The 8,241-nt window shown below is 48.0% G+C and overlaps 1 pseudogene; it reads right to left on the minus strand.

Moving 5' to 3' along the window:
- Nucleotides 1-2,867: 2,867 nt before the first annotated feature.
- On the minus strand, nt 2,868-3,361 carry LOC108587822 (10 kDa heat shock protein, mitochondrial pseudogene; annotated as a pseudogene).
- Nucleotides 3,362-8,241: the final 4,880 nt, after the last annotated feature.

Raw genomic sequence — 8,241 nt, forward strand, 5'->3', positions numbered from 1 at the left:
GTGGCAGGTGAGCTTTATGTGTATACACAGCTGCTCCCCATCACCTGCATTACTGCCCAAGCTCTGCCTCCTGTCAGATCAGCGACAGCATTAGATTCTCACAGGAGATCGAATCCTATTGTGAACTGCGCATTCGAGTATAAGCATCTAATGGCTGATGATCTGTCACTCTCCCATCACCCTCAGATGGGACTGTGTAGTTCCAGGAAAACAAGCTGGGGGCTCCCTTGATTCTACATTATGGTGACTTGTATAATTATTTCATCATATATTACAATGTAATAATAATAGAAATACAGGCCGGGCACGGTGGCTCATGTCTGTAATCCCAGCACTTGGGAGGCTGAGGCGGGTGGATCACCTGAGGTCAGGAGTTTGAGACCAGCCAGGCCAATATCTTGAAACCCCATCTCTAGTAAAAATACAAAAACTAGCCAGGCGTGGTGGTGCTTGCCTGTAGTCCCAGCTACTTGGGAAGTTGAGGCAGGAGAATTGCTTGAACTTGGGGAGGCGGAGGTTGCGGTGAGCCGAGATCACACCACTGCACTCCAGCCTGGGCTACAAGAGCGAAACTCTGTCTCAAAAAAGAAAAAAGAAAAGAAATACAATACACAATTAATGTAATGCATTTGAATCATCCCAAAACCATCCCTCCACCCCCATTCTCACTTGACCTCACCCCACCCCACCCCCCGATCTGTGCAAAAATTGTCCCAGGTGCCAAAAAGTTTGGGGACTGCTTTTCTAAAGAGAAAAACAGACTTTATATAAGTTACATGATTATCTAGGAAATGATGGGGTGGACAGAGAGAAAAAGAGAAGGAAGACAAAAAGAACAGAAAAAGCCCCAGCAGGGCAGGAAGGACTCCTACCCGAGCGTCTGAATTGGGAGAAGTTAAAGAAGTCTCTTTCAGAACGCCTGCCGCTTCTCTGCCATAAGGGTGCCGTCCACTTGAATGGATTGTTAAGGGGTGAAGGAGAAATCTACAGATGCAAAAGAGCATCACTGGTTCCCCAGGTTGGTGGGCAGACATCACTTTCAGAACCCCCACTGAGCCAGAGAGGCAGAACTTGTCACTAGGGGGCCTGGGCTTTCAGCAACCATGGCCTCTCTCTCCGCCACTCCCTGATGCCATTGCTGAATTCGCTTGGGCAGTATCAGGCATCCTCCCCGTTACAAAGCTTTAGTCCTGCCACACTGGTGGCTTGACGGGAAGGGCTTCTAATCTCACCCACACGCCACAACAGAACTAGCCCTGTCCCTATAGCCCCTTCTGTCCTTTAATTTAGCCTTGGTTACCTCCCTCATCATGGCATATTCCTTCTTGAGGGTGCTGGTATCCTGTCCATAGTCTTCCATCCAGACTAATCAGTCCATCAAAAAGGTTCTGATAACATTAAACTTCCAGGCCGGGCGCGGTGGCTCACTCCTGTAACCCCAGCATTTTGCAAGGCAGAAGCTGGGGGATCACTAGGTCGGGAGTTCGAGAGTAGCCTGGCCAACACGGTGAAACCCCCTCTCTACTAAAAATACAAAAATTAGCCAGGTGTAGTGGCAGGCGCCTGTAATTCCAGCTACTGGGGAGGCTGAGCCAGAAGAATCACTTGAATCCAGGAGGCAGAGGTTGCAGTGAGCTGAGATCACACCGTTGCACTTCAGCCTGGGCAACAAGAAGGAAACTCCATCTCAAAAAATTAAAATGAAATAAAACAGAATAAACATTAAATTTTGGAAGGAAAGGGAGTTGTAGTCTTGATTCCTTTTTTCCCAAGATGTTCCTTGAAGCTTATGCAAATTTTCCCAACTCCTCACCAGTCACAGTTAAGCAAGCAAAGGCAAGGGCCGTTGGAAGGAGCAACAGCAAAGACCCCAGGACACCCTTCTCACGGCGCCATAGATGACTACTCAACTTACAGTCACGCCACCGCAGCAGAGTCACCAAATAGGATCTCTCTCTCTCAAAAATGTCAACACCTATTCACCCACCTAGTGTCTGGTTTAGGGTGGAAATGTGGGTGTAAGATAAGTAATTTGGAGGTACTTACTGGCAGCTGAGGGGAGGAAACTGTTCTTTACCCAGCCTTGGGTTACTGGAGTTATGGGGCAATGGATGAAAATGAGGTTTTGCCAGGCATGGTGGCTCATGCCTGTAATCCCAGCACTTTGGGAGGCCAAGGTGGGTGGATCAAGAGGTTAGGAGTTCGAGACCAGCCTGGGCAACATAGTGAAACCCTGTCCCTACTAAAAAAAAAAAAATACAAAAATTAGCCAGACGCATTGGTGGGTACCTGTAATCCCGGCTACTCAGGAGGCTGAGGTAGGAGAATTGCTTGAACCTGGGAGATGGAGGTTGCAGTGAGCCGAGATCGCTCCATTGCACTCTGTCTCTAGCCTGGGCAACAGAACAAGAATCCATCTCAAAAAAAAAAAGAAAGAAAAAAGAAAGAAAAGAAAAGAAAGAAAGAAGGAAGGAAGGAAAGAAAAGAAAACAGAAATTTTGATTTGGAGGCAAAAAAGGACAGAAAGGAAACCGTTGCTCCAGAGGCCAAGAGCAGACAGGGACCGCCAGAAAGTGGGCGGAGCATGGTGAACGCAGGAGACAGGAAGCCCCATCTTGGGACTCCTCAGAGACATCGTGGAGGGGGCTTGATTTTCCTTTTCTAAAATATGTTTGTTTATTATTATTATTATTGAGACGGAGTTTCGCTCTTCTTACCCAGGCTGGAGTACAGTAGCCTGCTCTCCGCTCACTGTAACCTCAGCCTCCCAGGTTTAAGGGATTCTGTCTCAGCCTCCCAAGTAGCTGGCATTACAGGTGACCGCCATTATGCCCAGCTAATTTTTGTACTTTTAGTAGAGACGGGGTTTCACCATGTTGGCCAGGCTGGTCTCGAACTCCTGACCTCAGGTGATCCACCTGCCTTGGCCTCCCAACGTGCTGAGATTACAGGCGTGAGCCACCGCGCCCAGCTGGAAATTCTTTACATGATGAAAAACTTCAGAACTTCAGTGGAATGGGCAGCTTCACGTTAATGCCGTTTCAATAGTGACTTACTTCAGTCTACATACTTTCCAAGAATGTCACTATCTCTAAGAAACAATCCTTATCATCCAGAACTACTTTGGTGCCTCCATATTCTGGGAGAAGAACTTTATCTCCACCTTTCACGCTCACTGGTTGAATGTCACCACCCCTTCCTTTAGAACGCAACCCAACAGCTACTACCGTTGCCTGCAATACTTTTCCTGGAGATTTTTCTGAAAGCATAATGCCTCCTTTGTTATAGCTTCGCCAGCACTCCTTCCAACCAATACTCTGTCAAAGAGTGGAAGAAACTTTCTAAAAGCTTGTCCTGCCATGACTTCCTCCGCCACAGACTCGGACTCTGCTCTCATGCAGCGCCACAAGGAGAGACCACCTGTTTTTTTGTTGTTTGTTTGTTTGAGGTGGAGTCTCACTCTGTCACCAGGCTGGACTGCAGTGGTGCGATCTCGGCTCACTATAACCTACGCCTCCCAGTTCAAGCAACTCTCTTGCCTCAGCCTCCTGAGTAGCTGGGATTACAGGTGCTTGCCACAACGCCCAGCTAACTTTTGTATTTTTAGTAGAGATAAGGTTTTGCCATGTTGGCCAGGATGGTCTTGATCTCCTGACCTCATGATCCGCTCACCTCAGCCTCCCAAAGTGCTGGGATTACAGGTGTGAGCCACCACACCTGGCCTTTATTATTATTTTTTTAAAAGACAAAGTCAGGCCGGGCATGGTGGCTCACGCCTGTAATCCAAGCACTTTGGAGGCCAAGGCAGGTGGATCACCTGAGGTCGGGAGTTCAAGACCAGCCTGACCAACATGGTGTAACCCCGTCTTTAAAAAATAATAAAATTAAGTAAATAAATAAACACTAAAAAAAATAAAAGACAAAGTCTCACTCTGTCACCCAGGCTGGAGTACAGTGGCATGATCATAGCTCGCTGAAGCCTCAAACTCCCGGATTCAAACAATCCTCCTGTTGCTAGAAAGGGGTCCCAATCCAGACCCCCAAAGAGAATTATTGGACCTGATGCAAGAAAGAATTCAGAGTGAGTCCATAGAGTACAGTGAAAACAAGTTTATTAAGGAAATAAAGGAAAGGCTGAACAAGGTGGCTCATGCCTGTAATCCCAGCACTTTGGGAGGCAAAGGCTGGTGGATCACTTGAGGTCAGGAGTTTGAGACCAGCCCTGGCAATATGATGAAACCCTATCTCTGCTGAAAATACAAAAGTTAGCCGGATGTGGTGGCGCACACCTGTAATCACAGCTACTAGGGAAGCTGAGGCACAAGAATCACTTGAACCCGGGAGGCAGTTTGCAGTAAGCAGAGATCATGCCACTGCACTACGGCCTGGAGGCAGAGAGAGACTCCATCTCAAAAAAATAAATTATTTTTTTAAAAAAGTAAAGGAATAAGAGAATGGCTACTTCATAAGCAGAGCAGTGGTATAGGCTGCTCAACTGAGTATACTTATAGTTATTCCTTGATCATATGCTAAACAAGAAATGGATTATTCATGAGTTTTCTGGGAAAGGGGCAGGCAATTCCCAGAACTGAGAATTCCTCCTCTTTTTAGAGCATATAGGGTAACTTCCTGACATTGCCATGGCATCTGTGAACTGACAGGTTGTTAATGCATTACGATTAGCATATAACGAGCAGTAAGGACAACCAGAGGTACCTTTCTTGGCCATCTTGGTTTTGGTGGGTTTTGGCCAGCTTCTTTACCACAAGCTGTTTGTTGTTGTCATTTTGTTTTGTTTTTGAGACAGAGTTTTGCTTTTATTGCCCAGGCTGGAGTGCAATGGCACAATCTCGGCTCACTGCAACCTCCACCTCCCGGGTTCAAGCAATTCTCCTGCCTCAGCCTCCTGAGTAGCTGGGATTACAGGCATGCGTCACCATGCCCGGCTAATTTTGTATTTTTTTTAGTAGAGATGGAGTTTCTCCATGTTGGTCAGGCTAGTCTCGAACTCCCGACCTTGGGTGATCCACCCGCCTTGGCCTCCCAAAATGCTAGGATTACTAGGCATGAGCCATCGCGCCCAGTTTATAAACTGTTTTATCAGCAAGGTCTTTACGACCTGTATCTCATATGGACCTCCTGTCTCCCCCTGTGACTTAGAATGCCTTAATCTCCTGGGAGTGCAGCCGAGCAGGTCTCAGCCTTATTTTACCCAGCATTCAAGATGGAGTCTCTCTGGTTCAAATGCTTCTGACACTCCTGCCTCCGGCTTTCAAACAGCTGGCACTATAGGTACACACCACACCACCACACCTGACTAATGTCTTAATTTTTATTTTGTAGAGACAGAGTCTTGCAACGTTGCCCAGACTAGTCTCAAACTCCTGGCCTCAAGCAATCCTCCCGCTATAGCCTCACAGAGTGCTGGGATTACAGCATGAGCCACCACACCAGGCCTTGATTTTTCTTAGCATGTGGGCTTAAATCATTCAATGCTGATGTTAAAAGAAAATGGTGTCGTGCGTGGTAGCTCACACCTGTAATCCTAACACTTTGGGGGGCGTATCACCTGAGGTCAGGAGTTCAAAACCAGCCTGGCCAACATGGTGAAACCCCGTGTGTACTAAAAATACAAAATTTAGCCAGGTACGGTGGCTCATGCCTGTAATCCCAGCACTTTGGGAGGCCGAGGTGGGTGGATCACTTGAGGTCAGGGGTACGAAACCAGCCTGGACGACATGGCGAAACCCCATCCCTACTAAAACTACAAAAATCAGCTGGGCACAGTAGTGGGTACCTGTAATTCCAGCTACTCAGGAGGCTGAGACAGGAGAATTGCTTGAACCCAGGTGGTGGAAATTGTAGTGAGCTAAGATCGCACCACTGCACTCCAGACTGGGTGACAGAGTGAGACTGCGTCCCAAAAATAATAATAATTTTTAAGAAAAGGAAAATGGGAGGTGATTGTAGAAGGTAGAGGATTTGGGGTGATCGTTCATTTCAATTGTAATAAGGACCACAAGATGCTAAGAGTAATGGGATGCATCGGCCATCTGCTATTTTTGCCTGTTGAGCATCCACTCATCCTTCTTTGTGTGATGACACCCCAAGCTTCCTTTGAACCAACCCTTCCTTCAGCGGAGGCTGACCCCACCCCTCGCTCTGTGTGGTGGTCACATGACTCAGGTCTAGCCAATCAGCACATTCCATCTCCGAGTCGCAGCTGTAGGTTTCTAGCCGAAGCTAGGCTGCTCCCGGCCTTCTACACCTGTTAGGGGAGAAAGTGTTCTCTTTTCACTGGAGTTGCTAAGCATGTGGGATGTAAGCCTGGACCTGCTGGTGGCTGCCTTTGCCACCGCCTGGGGAGATTCTGGCCAGGCATGAAGCCCGCACAGAGTAAATGAAGCAGGGCCAGGAGATGAGGAGAGATGAATTCTGATTGTATCACATGAGTACTAGGATCTGTGTCTGAAATTAGATCCACATGGCTTTCTTTTTCTTTTTATTATTTTCAAGACAGAGTCTCACTCTCACCCAGGCTGGAGTGCAATGGCTCGATCCCAGCTCACTGCAACCTCTGCCTCTCGGGTTCAACCGATTTTACTGCCTCAGCCTCCCAAGTAGCTGGGATTACAGGCATGTGCCACCATGCCCGGCTAATTTTTTTATTTTTAGTAGAGACGGGGTTTCACCATGTTGGCCAGGCTGGTCTTGAACTTCTGATCTCAAGTGATCTGCCCCTCGTTGGCCTCCCAAAGTTCTGGGATTATAGGCGTGAACCACTGTACCCAGCCCAAGTGGCTTTTTCGATTACATGAGCCAACATATTCTCATAAGTCCATGCAAGTTTGGTGTCTGTTATTTGCAAATAAAGGAGTTCTGATTGGTTCCCAGTGAAACCTCATCTGTAAATCTCCTCAACTACCAGTATCCATGGGGCTTGCCCTGAACAGCTTCTGTGCAACCCAATAGCCTTGAACACTGGAAGCCACTGAGCCCTTCTGTGACTAGACGCACCCCTCTGAGGCTGAGATCACTAGTGTATTCATTGGGACCAGTTTGGGCTCAGTGACTGAAAACCCAACCCAAACTGGTTCATCTGGAAAGGAAAAGTCAGCTTGGCACAGTGGCTCATGCCTGTAGTTCCAGCACTTTGGGAGGCTGAGGCGGCGAATCACTTGAGCCCAGGAGTTTGAGACCAACTCGGGCAACATGGCGAAACCCCGTCTCTACAAATAATTTTAAAAATTAGCAGGCCCTATAGTGCTCCCCTGTAGTCCCAAATGAAGGCCTTGGGCTCTCCAAATGGGCAAAGTTGTTCTCTGATTGGCTGAGATTTTTGTCATCTGCTCCACCCCTGAGCTGGAGTCCCACCCAGAGTAATTGACTGAAAGGGAGTGTTCTCCAGTGGGAAATCAAGTAAGGTTTACATTATTTGACCTTAACTCTTCACCCTTCCCCCTACCCATGCCCTTGGACATGCAACTTTGCAGTGCCTTCTACTCATGGGCAGGATGACCTGCCCTGCTTCTTTTTTCTTGTTTGAGACAGAGTCTTGCTCTGTTGCCCAGGCTGGAGTGCAATGGTACACTCTCAGCTCACTGCAACCTCCACCTCCTGGGTTCAAGTGACTCTCCTGCCTCAGCCTCCCAAGTAGCTGGGATTATACCACCCCCAGCTAATTTTTGTATGTTTAGTAGAGACGGGGTTTCACTATGTTGGCCAGGCTGGTCTTGAACTCCTAACCTCAGGTCATCTGCCCGCCTTGGCCTCCCAAAGTGCTGGGATTACAGGCGTGAGCCACCGTGCCCTGCCCTGCCTCTTGAATCTAGAATCAAACATGGGGCTTGTGCGTTGGCGATGTCAGTCTCTCACCTTCTGTGTCATTGTGAGACCAAATTCAGGGGAGTCCATTGCGGTATGTCTGCTCTATGGAGCAGAGCTGAGTTAATTCAGTGTGTTAGGACGTTCTCGCATTGCCGTAAAGAAATGCCTGGGCTGGGTACACTGGCTCATGCCTGTAATCCCAGCACTTTGGGAGGCCCAGGTGGGAGGATAGCTTGAGCCCAGGAGTTCAAGACTAGCCTGGGCAACATAACCAGACTTCATCTCTATTAAAAATAATAATAATAGGCCAGGCACAGTGGCTCACTCCTGTAATCCCACCCAGCACTTTGAGAGGCCGAGGCAGGCAAATCATGAAATCAAGAGATCAAGACCAGCCTGGCCAACATGGTGAAA

The sequence above is a fragment of the Callithrix jacchus genome, chromosome 12, assembly GCF_049354715.1.
Source record: "Callithrix jacchus isolate 240 chromosome 12, calJac240_pri, whole genome shotgun sequence".
Taxonomy (NCBI): Eukaryota; Metazoa; Chordata; class Mammalia; order Primates; family Cebidae; genus Callithrix; species Callithrix jacchus.